The sequence below is a fragment of the Petaurus breviceps genome, unplaced genomic scaffold (genome assembly GCF_028583685.1).
Source record: "Petaurus breviceps papuanus isolate PSGF00001 unplaced genomic scaffold, PetGlider_PUasm1.0 176, whole genome shotgun sequence".
Classification (NCBI taxonomy): Eukaryota; Metazoa; Chordata; class Mammalia; order Diprotodontia; family Petauridae; genus Petaurus; species Petaurus breviceps.
Window position 1 is genome coordinate 33,536,215 of NW_027185771.1, and position 18,008 is coordinate 33,554,222.

Here is an 18,008-nt window from a genome sequence, read left to right on the forward strand (position 1 = left end):
GCCACTATCTTCATTTTACAAATGTGGAAATAGGTTCAAAAAGGTTAGGGAAGGGAGGGTACCTAAATTCACGTAATAGAATTGTAGTTTTCCATCACTGCAAGGGACTTTAGAGATCATCCTCTCGAAGATCTGATTTTTTTGATGAGGACACTGAGGCCCAGAAAGTTTCAGTGGATTGTTTGAAGTTATACAGATGATTACTGCAACCCAACTCATACATATAGTTCCTTAATTATAGTTTGGAGAGGATTTTATATATTTATATACACACACATGTATAGATATATGCACACATGTGTATACAGACATACACACACATATATGTATGTGTAATTGTATTATCCAGACATATACACTGCACATTATACACTTACATATATAATATCTACACATACATATATATGTCTTTATCATATAGATGAGGAAACTGAGACCTAGAGAGGGAAAGGGCAAAGTAAGTTTCAGAACTCAGATTTTAACTTAGGATTCCTTATTCCTAACCTAGTATTCTTTTCATTCCATCACGGACTCTGAATCCAGTGGTTTAAAAAAGATTTATATATTGCTAATATTACCTTGGCCTTTTGTTGTATCCTTGGAATGTGTTAGCTACTAGTGGTCTGGTCTATTTCACTTACTATTTAAAGCTTTTAAAAGTATGGCTTGATGACTTGGCTAGTCAGTCATTTTGACTCAATAATCTTATCTGATAAAGGGATCCAAGGTTTAGGCAATCTTGTTTATACATTCTTAAAACCTATTCCTATGGGTTGAGTCAGGGAGGGCAAACCTCCTGCCTTATACTCAAGAAAACTCAGCAAAGTAGATAGTAAAAAAAAAAATATATATATATATATAATATAAAACATGTTATACAGATATATAACTTGCATTATATATAATATATAAGCTTGATTTTCATATATAATCTGGTGTTTTGACATGTTTTGGTTTTACATAATTTATTATTTACATATTTATTTTTTAATATATCTTCCCATTTTTCTTGTATCTTCTTGTTTTTTCCTACCACATTATTTGTCCATCAGTTTTTTATATTTAATTTTACAGATTTTCATGCATACATTGTAAACAGTTAACTTGAATAGTAGCAAAAATGATCAGGATTTGGTTTTCAAATCCAAGTGAGATAATATACCAATAGAACTACATCTTATGAATGAATAAATATTACATGTTCTTTTCTTTTTGGAAGCAATATTTTCCACATTCTTTCTTGAAATAATGGAGAAATATAATTTCTTTTTATACATGATATTTAATATCCATGGTAATTGAAATGTTCATACTTTGTGTGCTTGCCCAATGATCATTTTAAGAAGCGGGAACTAGGCTGTCAATCATAAAAATATATGTAGTAAGTATATTCCTTATTCTATTCTTGGTAGTTGTGGCCTACTACATCTTCTCTTTTGTTAATATCACAGTCTTGACTGATTACCTTGGATTCAGGTTATGGAATAGAATTCATTGTCATTCTTGATGGGAGTCCTGGTCTTCCTTTATTATCCCTTCCCTATTTTAGAAATCTTAAAAAATTTTTTTTAAAAATTTGAATTCAACAAACACCAAGAGTCAGGAACACCTTTGTTCAGACACAGTCTCTGACAATTACTAGGTGTGTGACCCTGGGCAAATCAATTAATCTCATTTTGCCTCAGTTTTCTAATCTCTTAAATGGTCTTAATAATGGAACCTACCTCCTGGAATTATTACGAAGATAAGATGAGAAAATAATTGTAAAGCAATTAACACAGAACCTAAAAAATCATTGTTGTTATTGTTATTGTTGTTCAGTCATTCAATTGTGTCCTACTCTTCATGACCCCATGAACCATATACAGTACTATTTTCTTGGCAAAAGATACTGGAGTGGTTTGCCATTTCATTTTTCAGTGGATTTAAGCAAACAGAGATTAAGTCACTTGCTCAGGGTCACACAGCTAGTGAGTGTCTGAGGCTAGCTTTGAACTCAGGTCTTTCTGACTCTATCCACTGAGTCACCTATGTATCGTTGTTGTTATTATTATGTAAATGTTATGTATTTATTGTATTTATTCAGTTCTGATTTTTTCATCGGGAATGGTTGGAAATCCTCTTTTTCATTAAAGTTTTATTTTCCACCACCCTGCTGTTCTCCCCCTCCTCCTGATAATTTGTATTGTAGTGTATGTTTTTGTTTTGTTTTGTTTTAAACCTTCATCTTTTGCCTTTTGGAATATCATAGTGTAAGATTTTCACTCCATATAATATCCCTGTTAAGTCTTGTCACTGTAGCTATTCCTTGGTGTTTGAATCTTTATTTCTGGCTGATTGCAGTATTTTTTCTTTGATATCAAAGATGTAGATTTTAGCTTTGACATTACAGGTCATTTTCATTTTGGTGTGTCTTTCAGGGGGTGTCTTGGGAATTATTTTTCTTTTAACTTCATGTTTTGGTTCTAGGAAATCTTGAGAGTTTTCATTTATGACTTCTTTAATTTTATCTTCGGGGTTTTTTTCTTGTGGTTTTCAGTAAGTTTGTTTACTATTCAGTTTTCCTTTTTTTTCATCTATTTTCCATTTCAGTAGTTTTGGATAGTAGATTTCGTATATTTTCTTCTAATTTTTAGACCTTTTGATTTTGCTTTAATATATCTTATTATCTCATGTACTGAATGAGTTCTGTTTGATCTTTCTGATTTTCAGAGAGCTTATTACTTGAGTAAAGTTTCAGTCTTCAGTTCTAAGTTATTTGTTATCTTTCCAGTTTTTTACTCCAATGATTTTACTTTGTTTTCCATTTCTAACTTCATATCATCTAGATACTCTTCTAATCCTTGTGGTCAAGTCGTTTTTCCTAAGTCTCTGTTGGCACTTGTTGAATTTCTTCTTTAAGGTGTCTTCGGAGGATTTACTGTCTTCTTCTGTTTAATTATATCTACAGACTTAGTTACTAATCTGTGAGTTTGCATCGGCACCAGCCACCTCTCTTTCCCTCATTCTTGAATAGGGTGAGCAAGCCCTGTTTGGTAATTAACCTTAATATCTTGGATTGCTGCTGGCTTCCATCTGCTCTTGTGTGTCTTAAGTCAAAGAGATGGCAGGCTTCATTGTCTCTGGTCCTAGGCATGTGATCACTCATTTCAAGGTAGGATACTGCTGTGAGTTAGTATAACCTCAAAGCTCCCCAGTTCAGGGTTGTTTCAACTTTCTTGCATTTTTACCTAACTTATCGATTTCTTCTTGTAGCTCCCTGGGCTTCAAGCTGCATTTTTGTGCAATTCTTTTCTAGTTGAAACAACTTATTGCTTTCTTCATTGGTTTCTTGATCATTATTTAATCTGTTGATCTTTTAAGGTTATTGCTAGAATATATATTCAAGTTAGGTTCCTGACTGACTTTTCATCTGACCATCTTAATTAGAATTTCCTACCCTTGAGTTCTTAAAGCAGTAGTTACAGTGAGACTCTCCTCATCATAGATTCATAAAATCAGAATTTCTTGGACCTAAAAGGAACCTCTGAGGTCTTCCAGCTAAACCTCTTAGGTGAGTCAGGAACTTCCTCTACTAAGTGCTGATGTTTCTTTACTTTAATTAAACTTAATAATTGGCTAGAAAAGATCTTTATTTGATAATTAATATTTTTGTATCAAATTATTTTTGCCTGGAAAACGAAGTATCTAGTCAGAGGATAATAAATCTAGGTTGAGATATGACCTCACAAACCATCTATTCCAGCCTCCTAGTTTTACGTTTGAGGCAACTGAGGAACAGGGAGGTTAATTGCATTTCCCAGAGTAACAGAGGTAGTATCTGGTAGAGACTGGATTTAAGCTTAGGTACAGTCAGTTCTGCTCTAATTCTTGTTTTAAAAACATGAATTGTTCCATCACAATTGATATATGTAGCAGCAAGCACCCCAAGCACGTCCTCAGGGTTTGCTGCCCATACAGGTTCTTGGATCTGCTTTGTTAAAGGAAAGCAACTCAAAATGGGTTAATAAGCTTACTTTAATCAGTCAGACATATATCGTTTACCTTGTTCAGGAGAAAAGGTCAGCACCCTGAACCTCAAAGTATACAGGCATAATTATCAAGACAGAAACATCAAGTAGACAGCTTTTCAAACTGTCCAACCATTACATCCATACCCAGTCAACATCTGGGTTTCCACATTCTGGGTTTTTCAAAGCCGGGGGACTCTCAACAACGGCTTCCCAGAATTCAGATCAAATCACAGAACACTTCTCAAAGTGAGTCCCAAAACAAAGCTACACATCAGGGCTTATATAGCCTTCTCCTGGCTCAGAGAATGTAACAACCTTATTGACTCACTGGCCAATCAAGAAGTATCTACTGAAAAACAAGCCTCCCACCCCAGGCTTCAGGTGCACTTTAGCCTAGGGGCAGGGAATATCTTTAAAATTTACATTTGCATTACATTCGGCCCCAAGATCTTTCATGCCCATAGCATAGACAATTTACTTTTGAATTAGCACTAAACATCTCTTAGGTCACATTTTCAAGGTACAGAACTAAAGTTAGCAAAGTGGCCACTGGGCCTTAAACAAATACAAAGTACATATTCAGTTCAAAACAAGAGTTGAAATAAAGTTGGGGGGGGGCGGTGTCCTTCCCCTCACACAGCTCCAGCCCCTGCTTCCAAGTACAGAGAGGGGGCTGGGCAACAAAACCAACAAGGTGGGGTCCTTGGGGGTCCAAGGCACTTCAGCCCACCCACCACAGTTACAAGTCCATCCTCCCCCTGGGTCCCAAACTGTGGGGTGCAGCAAGGAAACACATTCAGTGCCCCTGCTTTGCTGCTCAGTTCTTATCTTTTCCTGTGGCTAAATTCCGAACTCCTGGGTTTCTTCTCCTCCCGCAGGCGGCAGCCGCTCCTGGCTTCTGCCCAGGTCCCGATGCAGGCAGCTCACCATTCCCGCTCTCAGCTCAGCGAAGTCACCATGCAGGCCATTCTTCTCTCCTGGTCCACAGCTCCACAGTGTCACAGCTACCACAACTGGGAAACAAACAATTATCCCAGCCCCCATACTTTCCTTTTACTCTGCAGATCCCTTCGTGGTCGCCATTTTGTAGCAGCAAGCACCCCAAGCGTCCTCAGGGTTGCTGCCACCACAGGTTCTTGGATCTGCTTTGTTAAAGGAAAGCAACTCAAAATGGGTTAACAAGCTTACTTTAATCAGTCAGACATATATCGTTTACCTTGTTCAGGAGAAAAGGTCAGCACCCTGAACCTCAAAGTATACAGGCATAATTATCAAGACAGAAACATCAAGTAGACAGCTTTCCAAACTGTCCAACCATTACATCCATACCCAGTCAACATCTGGGTTTCCACATTCTGGGTTTTTCAAAGCCAGGGGACTCTCAACAACGGCTTCCCAGAATTCAGATCAAATCACAGAACATTTCTCAAAGTGAGCCCCCAAAACAAAGCTACACATCAGGGCTTATATAGCCTTCTCCTGGCTCAGAGAATGTAACAACCTTATTGACTCACTGGCCAATCAAGAAGTATCTACTGAAAAACAAGCCTCCCACCCCAGGCTCCAGGTGCACTTTAGCCTAGGGGGGGGGAAGATCTTTAAAATTTACATTCGCATTACAATATATTAGAGAACAATTAGAGGATGACATTAATTTTGCATTTCCTTGTGTGTGATATCATCCATGAAAAATGGTAAGAATATTCAAAACTGTGCCACTTCACAATAACTCACAAACTGCAGCCTAAAGATGCCCACTTCCCCAAGCAAATTTAGGTCCTTTTCAAGGTAAAGAACCTACTTACTGTGTATCTTCTGTTGTAGTAGGATGGCTGGCCCTTATCTTTCCCTGCTTCAGCCATGCTTACAGGGATACAAAGAGAGGCAAAATTATTCCCTTTCATCATTCTAATCTAGGAGACAGCGTGCAGGCTTTTATGCATGGAGTAAGTGGAAGATGGATAATCTTCAGAGGAAGGGAGGAGGTGGGAAAAGCCTGTTGGATACTGTTGGATAAGTAGATTTGAATGGAGACTTCAGGGAAAGCAAGAGGTGGAGGTGAGGAGGGAGAGCATTCCTGGCATAGAGGACACCAAAGGTGTGTGGCCAGGAGATAGAGTGTCTTATGCAAGGAGCAGCAAAATAACCCGGTGTCACTGTGTTGTAAAATATGTGGAGAGTATATAAAATGTAAGAACATTAGAAAGGGAGTAAAGGACCAGGGTGGAACAGATGTAACACCTAAATTCCAGATAGGTGATTTTATACATCATTTTGGAGATAATAGAAGATCCTGGAGTTTATTGAGTGTGTGTATATGTATATGTGGGAAGGGGAATGATTAGACCTAAGATTTAGGAAGATCACTTTGGTAGGTAAAAGGAGGATGAACTGAAGTGGGGAAAGGACTTGAGGCAGGGAGAGTGACCAGAAATCTGTAGTAGTAGTCCAAGAATGAAGTGATGAGGACCTGTATAGAGTGGTGATTTTGTTGAAACAGCGAAGGTGTTCTCAGGATGAGAGATGTTGTGAAGGTGGAAGCAGCTGGATTTGGCAACAGTTTGGCTTTGTGGAGTGAGTGAGTGAGAAGTGGAGGATGACACCTAGTTTATGAGCCTGGGTGCCGTAGAGGATGGTGGTATCTTTGCCAGTAGTACAGCATTTGGGGAAAAAGGAGTGTTTTAGGGGAGAAATAATGAGTTCTGTTTTACATATGTTAAGTTTAAGATGTTTACTAGACATCCAGTTAAAGATGTCCAATAGGCATTGAGATACTGGCAGTCAGGACAAAGGTTAGGACTGGACAAATCAAGCTGAGAATCATACATGGAGAGGATAATTGAAACAATTGGAACTGATGATATTACCAAGTGAAATAGTGTAGAGGGAGGAGAAAAGAGAACTCAAGATAGACTTGGGGGTAACATGCATGGTTAAATTAGTGTGGCCTCATTTACCTTGTTTTGTCACATGGGAGATAAAATACTTTCCTTACCTACATCCCAGAAATGTTGTAAGGAAGGGCCCTGTAAGTGCTATATAGTAACAAATTACTTTTATATAATGTTTTAAAGGATTGCAAGATGCTTTCCTCAGAAAAACTCAGTGATGCTGGAATTTTATAAGAACTCTCATTGTTACTTATATTACTATATATGAACAGACATAGGCTATCTCATGACTCTTTTTCGCCCTTTCCATTGATCTTGATTTTTTCCTCATTGGAAATTTACATGTATAAGTAACATTTAAAATCAATAATGCAAATTAAGGAAGACTTTGAGCCTCTAACCTCATGAGATAAAGGCAAGTTGATAAGGAATCAAGATGTGAGTGGGTGTAAATTTTTAATGAAAATGAAAAGAATGACCTCTTTTTTTTTATATCTGAGCATGCTGCTGGCTTTTTACGTGGGGAAGAATGACAGCATCCTTGGTCAAGTCTCCATTCACATTGTGATATTCATAAGTTTAGGTCAGAAAAGCTGATAGTCCAGTAGAAATTTTGAACCTCTGTGAAAGGTATTTCCATAAGAACCTTGGACTAATTAATAGCTATTCTGAGAAAGTATAGTGATAGATGTTCTCTAATAATGAAAAGATTGAACTTGATGTCACTGGAGAATTTTGCATGTAGACAAGTTTTATATTTTTAAAATTTTAGAACCATTGTAAATATTGCTATCATTAACAATTTTATTCTTGTAAATATAATATGCTATTCATTGTATTTTATTTCTGGGCACCAGAGTTTTGAAGGAATGCATATTACCATAGTAAATTTAGAGGAAGGCAGCCAGGAGTAGAGGGGGATTCCATGTCTTATGAGGATTGTTTGAAAGAAGTGGGCACTTTTTATCCTGGAAAAGTGTAGGCTTGGGTGTCTATGATCAATATCTTGAAGTAAATTGAGGAAGTCAGAGTAGATCATCTCTAAGTATACTTCCCACTCTAAATGTCAAGAGACTACTAGGGAGGCCAACTTATATGACACATGAGTAGAATCTCTTACTATTTGGAACAGTTAAAAATGGAATATGCTTTCTTGATCCATAGTATGTTCTTGGTCACTGGTAATCTTTCAAAGATAAATGAATGAATTAATGAATGAATGCAAGAGCATTTATTAAGTGTTTACTTTGTGCCAAGTCCTAGGGATACAAATACAAAAGCAAGGACAGTACCTGCTTTCAAGGAGTTTACATTCTAATAGGAGAAATAATTTACATAATGGAAGTATTGGTAGGGGAAAGGATTATACATTGGATGAGAAAGTCACTGGAATGGTAAGTGGGATGATAGGGGAATAGATTGACAAACCCAATTAATAAACAGTGGATTTGTTTATTTGATCATTGTTCAGTCTTCCAGAATTGAAGAGAGTTTGGTGAAACTACAGAGATCAGTTGGCAAGTCTGGAGGCAAGGTTGTAGAGAATGTTTTTAGAAAGGAGGGCACGAAATGAAACATGGTTCATGACTAGGGCTTTCCTGAAATAGCTTGCTGCATCACTCGTCATGAGAGTGAAGTTCCGTGTCAGAAATTCTTCTAGGACATGTTCTCAGGTGTGGAAAGGGATACATAGTTGGTACGTGGTAAGGAGGTTGTGGAGCAGTTGACCAGAGATCATTTGTTGGGTATGTTGTAGTAGAAATTCACACTTCACTCAAGTGTTGACTGAGATGTTTCTGAAGTCCTTTCTTCATGCTCTAAGATTATATCATGCAGTGATGATACTAAAACTAGGCAGTTCATAGTTTTTCCCACTCACTAAAATGTAAAGAAAGGTATTCCTTCTACTCCTTTGGTCTATTGGCTGGATTTCTGACACAAGTAGCCTTTCTGTTGGAATTGTTCAGAGATTCCCTGAAACTTTCTAGTATCTAAGCCTTAATATATTTATTGACGTGGTTTCTAAGCTCTTTTGCTTATATCCCTAATAAAGAAAATTTCTAAAATCATATATAAATTATACATATCTCATAGTTAATAATCATGCATATTATGAAATTATTATAAATAGAAATTAAAAATGTGAGATACAGATCAAATGATATTTGATCCTAGCATTGATAGGAAGCTACTATGGTTTATGGAGTTTATGGGTTGAAACAGTCAGAATTGAACTTCAGGAAAAATCATTTTGGCAGTTGTCCATATTATGGATTGGAATAGGAAGACTAAGAAGTTATTAAAGTATATAGTGAGCAGTGTTGAGAGCCTGACCCAGAGTGGTAGCTGTAGAGGAAGCAGAGAAAAAGGGATAGAGATATTGTGGAAGGAGAAATGAAAATACTTGACAATGGATTGGATATCTGAGATGAGAATAAGGAGATAAAGATATTTCTGAGTTTGTGAACCTGGGTAACCAGAAGCATAGTGGTATTCTAGGTATTAAAAGGAAATTTTGAAAGAGAGTTGTGTTTGAAAGAGAGTTGTGTGAAAGATAATGTAATGGGTTGGTGTTGTAGATCACAGCCTACGTATACCTACTCAATATGACCAACTCACTGTGTTCCATTTAAAATAAATAAAAGTTTGGTAGGGTGAGATTTAGGGTTCTTACTCAATGTTCATTCCGCTAGAGCACAGAGCCTCTCTACCATGGAGCATTTGCTGTAGAAATGAGGGAATAGGAGGTAAGTATTCCCAGTCACTCCTGTGAAGCTGTTGCTGTGGATACTTGGTTAGTTATGAGGGGTGACTCCCTTAGCTCACAAGATAGGGAGTAAAGTTGGGAATTTGTAGGGTGACAAAGGATTATTGTGGTTCTGTTGGAGACAAGTCCCATGTTTAGCTGTTGTGGAAGAAGAAAAATGACTCATTTTTCCATACTCTAATTAGTTGATCAGACCAAGTACTTGTTTTAGAAACCACCCTCTAAAGGACTGAGGTTCCTGTCATCTCCTAATTTCTTCTGTAATGTCATTAAACATGCACATGTCACTTTCACTTATTTGCTGTGAAATGCAGCTTTTTCATTGGATACTCACTCAGCCCATTGACCATGAAGATAATTCTCAGTACAATAGAGTGTTATGACACTACTTCTTAGCTCCTGATTTTGATGAAATAATAAAACTTTTTCTCCCCAAACAATATTCATTGATAATATATTTGGAAATCTTTAGAGACTATAAAGCATTGTGAAGACATTGCATATTATAATTTAGTTTCAGTTGTTTCAGTCTGTCCCTCTAACCACATGGCAAATTGAAGGGATCATGACTTTTTTTTTTTTTTTTGGTCTCTTCTGCAATACTTCTCACATAGAATGTTAGTGTTTCAGGAAGCTTGTTTAATACCTCCACAGGCAGATTGCAGTGCCTACACAATTTAGGAGGTAGCTTTTCTAAGTTGTTGTGACTGAATGACAAGCCTCTTCACACTTAGTTGGCTGTTAAATTGTATAGTAAACAGAAAATCTGTCCTTGAAACCTTTCCGGATTAATACAATTTGCCATAACCATCACTGGAATATCCACCTTTAAGAAACTAGTGCTGCCTTCATGCCACAGTTAGGTATATGAGCAGGATTTTAATGGAGGTTAAGATATGGTAGTTTTTTTTAAAAGGTAAATGTTTTTCTTTTTAATGAAACAACCCAGCACATCTCTCCTGCTACTCTCCAAGCACATCCGGTGAAAGATACAGACTGAGCCCAATGTATACTACTATTACTCATTTCTTATGTTGTTTACTCAGTTTCAGATTCTCTCTAGTTCTTTGAGATGATTTTAGAACCATAGTAGAAAACAGAATCGAAGGATACAGACTGAGCCCAATGTATACTACTGTTACTCACTTCTTATGTTGTTTACTCAGTTTCAGATTCTCTCTAGTTCTTTGAGATGATTTTAGAACCATAGTAGAAAACAGAATCGGCTATCTGTACCATGACCAGCATCCAGGGATTCTACACAGCATTGTGTGTGTATGAATATAAATATGAATGTGTGTATATGTATGTGTATATGTGTGTGTGTATATACATACACATACACATATATGTAAATAATTCTTTAACTTTAAAACTTGCCAAATAAAGACTGTGTACTCAGACTGGCAATCAGTAGAGACTTTTTCAAACAGCTTGAGGGCAGCAACTAAGTTTGTAGAGGGAAAGATTTTGTTGTCTGCAGCCAGCTTCTCTCAAACTTTCTGCAGAGTAGATAGTATCTCTGTAATGTCAAGCAAAGTAGTACTTTGCTACTTGTTTCAGCTATTCAAGTGCCTTTCAACCTTTCCTTTGATTGTATCAAGTCTTTGTTGGAAACAATATATACTGTGTTGCCCTTAATAGGTCTAAGGGAGTTTGGAGACCTTTCCTGCCCTTAATAGGCCTAACACCACCACTGGTGCCCAGGGCGGGGAGGAACTTGCCTAAAGAGAAGAACAGGAACAAGCAGAGCAGAGAAAAGTTGGAGCTGTGACCAAGCAGAACTGCCAGGGAGAATGCTTGGTGTGTGAGACAAAAGCACCCTATCGGTTTTAGACAACAATCCTCAAAGGGGATTTTACTGCAGTTACAGAAACCCTAAAAAAGGATTGTAGAAAGACCTGATACTTTACTGTTGATTTCTGTTTGATTTCTCAGACAGAAGCCTTGTCTGTTGATTATTGTTACTTTGTCAGACAGAAAGTGAATTGAGATGATAGTGACTGCAAGGTGTGTAAATATTGTTGAAACTCTGTTAAGCCTTGTCTTCCTAGAAACAGAAACTTTGAAGAGCAGTCCTGGTAAGCTGAGGTTTGAAATAGGAGCGGAGAGCTGCCTATGCATTAGTCCAGGCAAGAGTCATGTGAATCCAGGCAAGAGCTGGGAGTGTGGAAGAGGAGCTGAGGGTTTTGGAAGTCAGCCTCCAGTTAAGATGAAAGAAGACTTTACTTGGGTGCTTCCATACTGACAAATGAGATTGTGACCTACAGTGACTTAGGGGTGGATTGGTGATACCTCTGACAGAAATATAATATTTAGGTTAGGAAACTAGTAGAATGGACAGAGAAGAGGAGGAGGTATACTGGTGTTATAGACATAGTACAGAGTGTTACAGTATCTGGAATCTGGCCCTGGGTTTGCCACTAACTAACTGTGTAACCTTAGACAAATTCTTTTCCATTTGGGTGCACCAGTTTCCTCTCCTGTAAAATCAACTGCTTGCAATAGTACAATCTCTCTTGTCTTATCTAGGTCCAAAATTTCATGATTCTATGAGATTTTGTTATGAATATTCCTTTCCAAAGTATTTAGAGTAGCATGATCAAAACAACTTCCCTTCTTGCCATCTTGATTCGTTTTTTTTTTCTTTTTGAGAAAGATTTAGTCGGAAAATCTGGACATGGACTAATTTAATACAAATGTACCAATCCAGTAGGACAACTCTTAACTCAGTAATGACATGCAAATCTGTTTTAAAAAATGACATCTATAATAATGAAAATAGAATCTTTAACATCGGTTCTAAAATATAAGGCACACAATTATTCCTGAAGAGAGGATTGCAATTGATTAACTGTCTTAGGCCCTGTAGGGCTTGCTTTGGCAAGAAGCTTTGTAGAATTCTTATCTACTAGGGGGAGGGAAAAAGAAAGATTGAGGGAGGGTGGGAGAGAGAGAGAGAGAGAGAGAGAGAGAGAGAGAGAGAGAGAGAGAGAATTATATCTCTTGTAGAGAGAAGTAAAGAGACTCCTTCTATTCCCCCTGCTTTATCCTTCAGAAAAGTCTGCAACTTTCTCCTAACCCACTAGAAAGCTGGAAAGGAGAACAATCTTTATAGCACCAAGAGGTTACAAGCTTTTACCTGGAATGGTAAAGAGAGAGGAAGCAAGATTTAGGTTAATAACTTCAGGAGATCTTTCTGATACCATGCCTAGTGCTTCTGGTCTTTTTTTTTTTTTGCTAGGATATTCATCAGATCTTCTCTCTTAAGGGTGAAGAAATAACATCTTCATTTAAAACTCTTTCCAATATAGCATCAGTTATGACCCAAGACTGACTTGCTCCCATTTGTAAACAGAAATCTGCCTAATGATTCCAATCTGTACTGACATTTGTATTGATGATAAAAATTGTGAACCCAAGGGTACCCTTGCCATTTATGATTTTTATGATGGAGTGTCAACACCCTCCAACCCCAATCCTATAAGCATTTGTGGACCTTTTTTTTTTGGCTAGAGATAATGTGAAGAAATGTTTGCTCCCTCCTCTTTTAGAAATTGTCTGTTGTCAATTAGGATATTTGCAAGGATGGCAGAGATGAGGAACCCTAATTACAGTCTTCCCTTTGTTGAGTTGATCACTAATCAATCAAAAATATTTATTAAGAGCTTATTATGTGCCAGACACCATGCATACAAATCATAATGCCTGCTGTATAAAAAAAATCATGCCTATTGTCTGTCCAATTGTCTCCAAATTATTATGTCTTCTGGAAATGGACAGGAACATTCACACCAATGAACAGACTAACATCAAGACAGAGAAAAAGATATAGTTATATTCATTAACACAGTCCCAACTGGTTCTACATTACTTGCCTTAACTGAAGTTTTATTTCACACTATCAGTGTTCTGTTTTATGGGGCAGTGATCTTTCTATTTGAATGCATGTGTATTCTCAGTGATTAGCACAGTGACTGGCAGGTAGTAAGTTCTTAATAAATGCTTTATCTAATCTATTATACTTACATAGTAAAGTCAAAATTGATGAAAATGTTCTGTTGCTCAGGTTAAGGCATGAATTTGGATGGACAGCCTAGAGAGCTTTCCATCAATATGTATATCTGGGACAGATAGCCAAAATGGACAATGTGTCGGGTACAGAGTCAAAAAAGATTTCTTTAGGAAATTGCAAAGCTCCTTTTTTGTTAAGTTATTTTTTTTCTGTTTCTTATATCACCTTAGTTATCCAAAGCATACCCATCTTCCCCATCCCAGTTAACCATACTATATGATAAATAGTATTTTTTGAAAGAAAAAAGAAGTCAGAACAACTAATCAATACATTGAAGAATTCTGAAAGTGTGTGTTATGTATAACACCTGTGGACCTCCCAACACCATGAAGGGGAAGATTAAAGTGTTTCCTCATCACTCTTCATTTGAGTCCTATTTGTTTTTTATAATTTTGTAATATTTATTTTTTTTTTGGCGTGTTTGTATTGTAGTTACTGTGTATGTTATATTCTTGGCTCTCTCTCTCTACTCTGCATCAGTTTATGTAGATCTTACCATGCCTCTCTGCATTTATCACACACATCATTTCTTACAACACATTCCATTTCCCTCACATCCCACAGTTTATTTAGTCATTCCCAATTGATGGGCATCTACTTTGTTTTGAATTCGTAGCTATCACAAAAGATGCTGATATGAATATTTTGGAATATATGAGGACTTTCTTCTTATCAGTGGCTTCCTACTGATAAGCCCAGCAGTAGAGTCTCTGGTTCTTCAAAGCTTCTTTAATATTCACACACTCCTTTTGTAAACGGTGGTGTATTATTTTGATACCAATATTTAAGTAGTTGTTGTATGACTGTGACACATGGAACACAATTTTCCAAGCAATTGAAAATGAATATCACACAAAGTGACATGAAGTGGTGAATGGTAAGTATTAAATGCTTGCAACATATATCCAAAGAGGAACTTTGAAAAAAGAGAGCAAAAGATCTCATCAGAAAAATACCATGTTTCCCCGATAATAAGACCTATCCCGAAAATAAGCCCTCCCCTTACTGTGTAAGATTCCTCTAAAATAAGCCCTCCCCCGAAAATAAGCCCTATTGAGATTGCTACTGTAGTGAAGGTGATCCCCTGCGCTACACGCTACATTACGGTACCCTCTGTATGCACCGTCCCCCTTCCCCCCCGGGTGAAACGCATGCCGCGCTCCGAGCTGCATCCAATCAGAGCTGCAGCAGTGAGCGCGTCATCCTGTTCTTCCCCAGTGATTTGCTTGCTGGCGCCATTGAGAGCAGTGCCGCGGAGGAGAGCTGAGGCAGGGCAACATGAGCCCTCCCCTGAAAATAAGCCCTCTGGTGTTTTTCTTTCCAAAAAAAATAATAAGACAGTGTCTTATTATTGGGGAAACACGGTATAATAGAGGAAAAATTTTAAAAAGAGCTAGATTCTTAGGGAGCCAGGAGAGAATGGTGCCATGGAAACCAAGAGAGGAAAGAATATCCATAAGAAAAGGTTTATCACAACAGTGTCAAAAGCTTCAGAATTGCCTATAAGGATGAGAATTTGAAAAATGTCATTAGATCACTTTTGTAGCTGAATGGAGGATGGACTGGAGTGGGGAAAAACTCAAGGCAGGGACCCAACCATTACAGTAGTTCAGGCACAAGGTCATGAGAGTCTGTTCCAGGGTTATGGCATTGTCAGGGCAGAGAAAGGTGGTATGTATGAAAGAAATTATGAAGGTGGAAGCAACAGGACTCGGCAGTTTTACATATGGAGTGTGAGAGGAAGTGAAGAGTCAAAGATGATACTTAGATTTCAAACCTGACTAATTGGGAGGATGGTGATGCTCTGGAGCATGATGGTGAAATTGAGAAGAAGGGCTTGGGAAGGAGAAGTTAATGAATTGAATTTTGCACATGTTAGATTTAGGATGTATGTGGAACATCCATTTCAAGATATTCAGTGATCAATTTGAGATGCCAGATGATTTCAGGAGGGAGAGAGAGAGGGTATGGTTGGAAAACCGATTTGAGAATCATCTGCATAGATTGAATCTGTGGTTTCTGATGAGATCACCAAGAGAAGAAAACAAGGTCCAGGACAGGGCTCTGGGGGATGACCGTAATTAGTGGTAGTAATATGGGTGAAGCTCCAGCAAAGGAAACAGAAGGAGCAATCAGACAGGTAGAGGGAGAACTGAGAGAAGAGTGTCATCAAAACCCAGAAAGGAGACCGAAGAAGGTAATTTACAGTGCAAGAGTCTTTAGGGAAGCAGAAAATGAAGCCATTGGACCGAACAATTTAGAGATGATTGGTAACCTTGGAGAGATCATTTTTTAGTGGAACGATGAGGTCTGAAGCCAGACTGCAGAGGTAAGAAGAGAATAAAAGGAAAGGAACTGGACATATGTATTGTAGATGGCCTTCTTCAGAAGATTAGCCATGAAGAGACAGCAGCCCCTTAACTTTTGTGGATCTGCGTCAAGTGTGTGTGTGGTTTTTTTTTTTTAAGATTACATACACACGGACATATTTGTAGGCATCAGGGAAGCAGCCAGTACATAGGGAAAGACGAAAAACGTGTGAGAGTTTGGTGATGACAGTAAGAGCGATGTTGAAATGGGATCACATGAATGAGTAGTTTTCTTTTGGTGAAGAGAAGGACCAAGTCTTCCTGTGAAATAGGAGTGAAGGGGGGATAGAAGTAGAAGGCATTTGAGTGAAATGAGAAAAGGAGGCGGGAAGAAGGAATTCTTAGGAAATGACCTCAAGTTTTTGAGTGAAATGAGGCAATATTCTGAGCTAGGGGAGGGGGAAGAAGGTGAATTATGGGAGATTTGAGGAGTAATGAAAAGGACTGGAAAAGATGCTGTGGTGAGTGGAATAGTCACTTGATTGGGGAGGTACAAAGGGCTCGTCTTATTGCAGTGAGGTTCTGGTTTAGAGTATTTAATGTAACTTTGTGGTGGATATGCTCATCGTGGTTTCATGACTTTTCCCAGATTTCATTTAGCAGCATGGGAATAGGCACAAAGGCAGTGGATGGTAGAAGTAATCCATTGCTGAGGTTTTTCAGGGAATGATTAGCAGTATGATAAGGGGATTAGGGTTTAACTGATTTGCTAAGGGTGCATGATGGAGAAGGGAAGGGAGCATAGAATGGTGAAGTGGTGATAGCCTCTGCTGTAAGGGTTAGAGGTATTGGGGTTCTCCAAGGGGGACAAAGAACAGAGTTGTTCCAAGGCAGAGGGAGAAGTGGAATGACAATAAAAGTCTCATCAGATAAAAGAACTTCAGAGTTCATGAACATTGATGTTTAGCAGTTGTACATGATGAAGAGATCAGGAATATGACCACATCTCTATGTAGCAGGGGCCTTTCGGAAGAGTAGGTCATGGAAATGAGGAATTTGAAGAACTGGGAGGTTAGGGTCTGTGAGGAAATACCAATATCTATGTAAAAATCCTCCAGTATGAGAGGTGAAATTGCAGGGGGTCCTGGAGGTTGATAGACAATAGCACCACAATCTTTTTTTTTTTTTAAGCAATTGGGGTTAAGTAACTTGCTCAAGGTTACACAGCCAGGTGTTTCTGGATTTAATCCCCAGGTTGTCCTGACACTGGGGCCGGTGCTCTTACTCGCTGTGCTACCTGGCTGCCCCAAGTACCACAATCTTGATTGAATGATAAATATGTCTTAAATGAATTTCAAAGGAGGAGATGTTAATGAGTGATGATGATGTAAGGAGAACCTGGAGATGGCACTAGGGAACAAAGAGTATTCCAACTTCCCCAGTTATAACTAGTGAGTTGAGGTGGGGAGATGAGTAAAATTGCAGCCATTGCAGGGTGAAATAGCCACAGGAAATCTGTGTCATCAGGAGGGAATTGAGTCTCAGTGTGTGCCCAGTTTCTGAAGTGAGAAAGCAAAACATTTAAGATGAAATTGAGTTTGTTACCTATGGTGCAGGCATTCTAGAAGGCATGAAAAGGTAGAGCTTGAGTGGGTTGAGGAGGCTGGGAGTAATTGTAGCAGCAAGCACCCCAGTGTCCCCAGGGTGGTTGCCAACACAGGTTCTTAGATCTGCTTTGCTAAAGGAAAGCAACTCAAAAAGGGTTAACAAGCTTACTTTAATCAGTCAAACATATATCTTTTACCTAGTTCAGGGGAAAAAGGTCAGCACCCCGAACTTCAGAGTATACAGACAGAATTATCAAGATAGAGAAACAGATCAAGCAGACAGGTTTCCAAACTGTCCAACCATTACATCTATACCAAATCACAGTTACCATCAACATCTGGGTTT

The 18,008-nt window shown here is 38.2% G+C and overlaps 1 protein-coding gene across 3 annotated transcripts in view; it reads left to right on the forward strand.

Moving 5' to 3' along the window:
* WWOX (WW domain containing oxidoreductase) overlaps window positions 1-18,008 on the forward strand; it is a 1,292,857-nt gene that overhangs the window by 257,285 nt on the left and 1,017,564 nt on the right. The window lies entirely within an intron of this gene.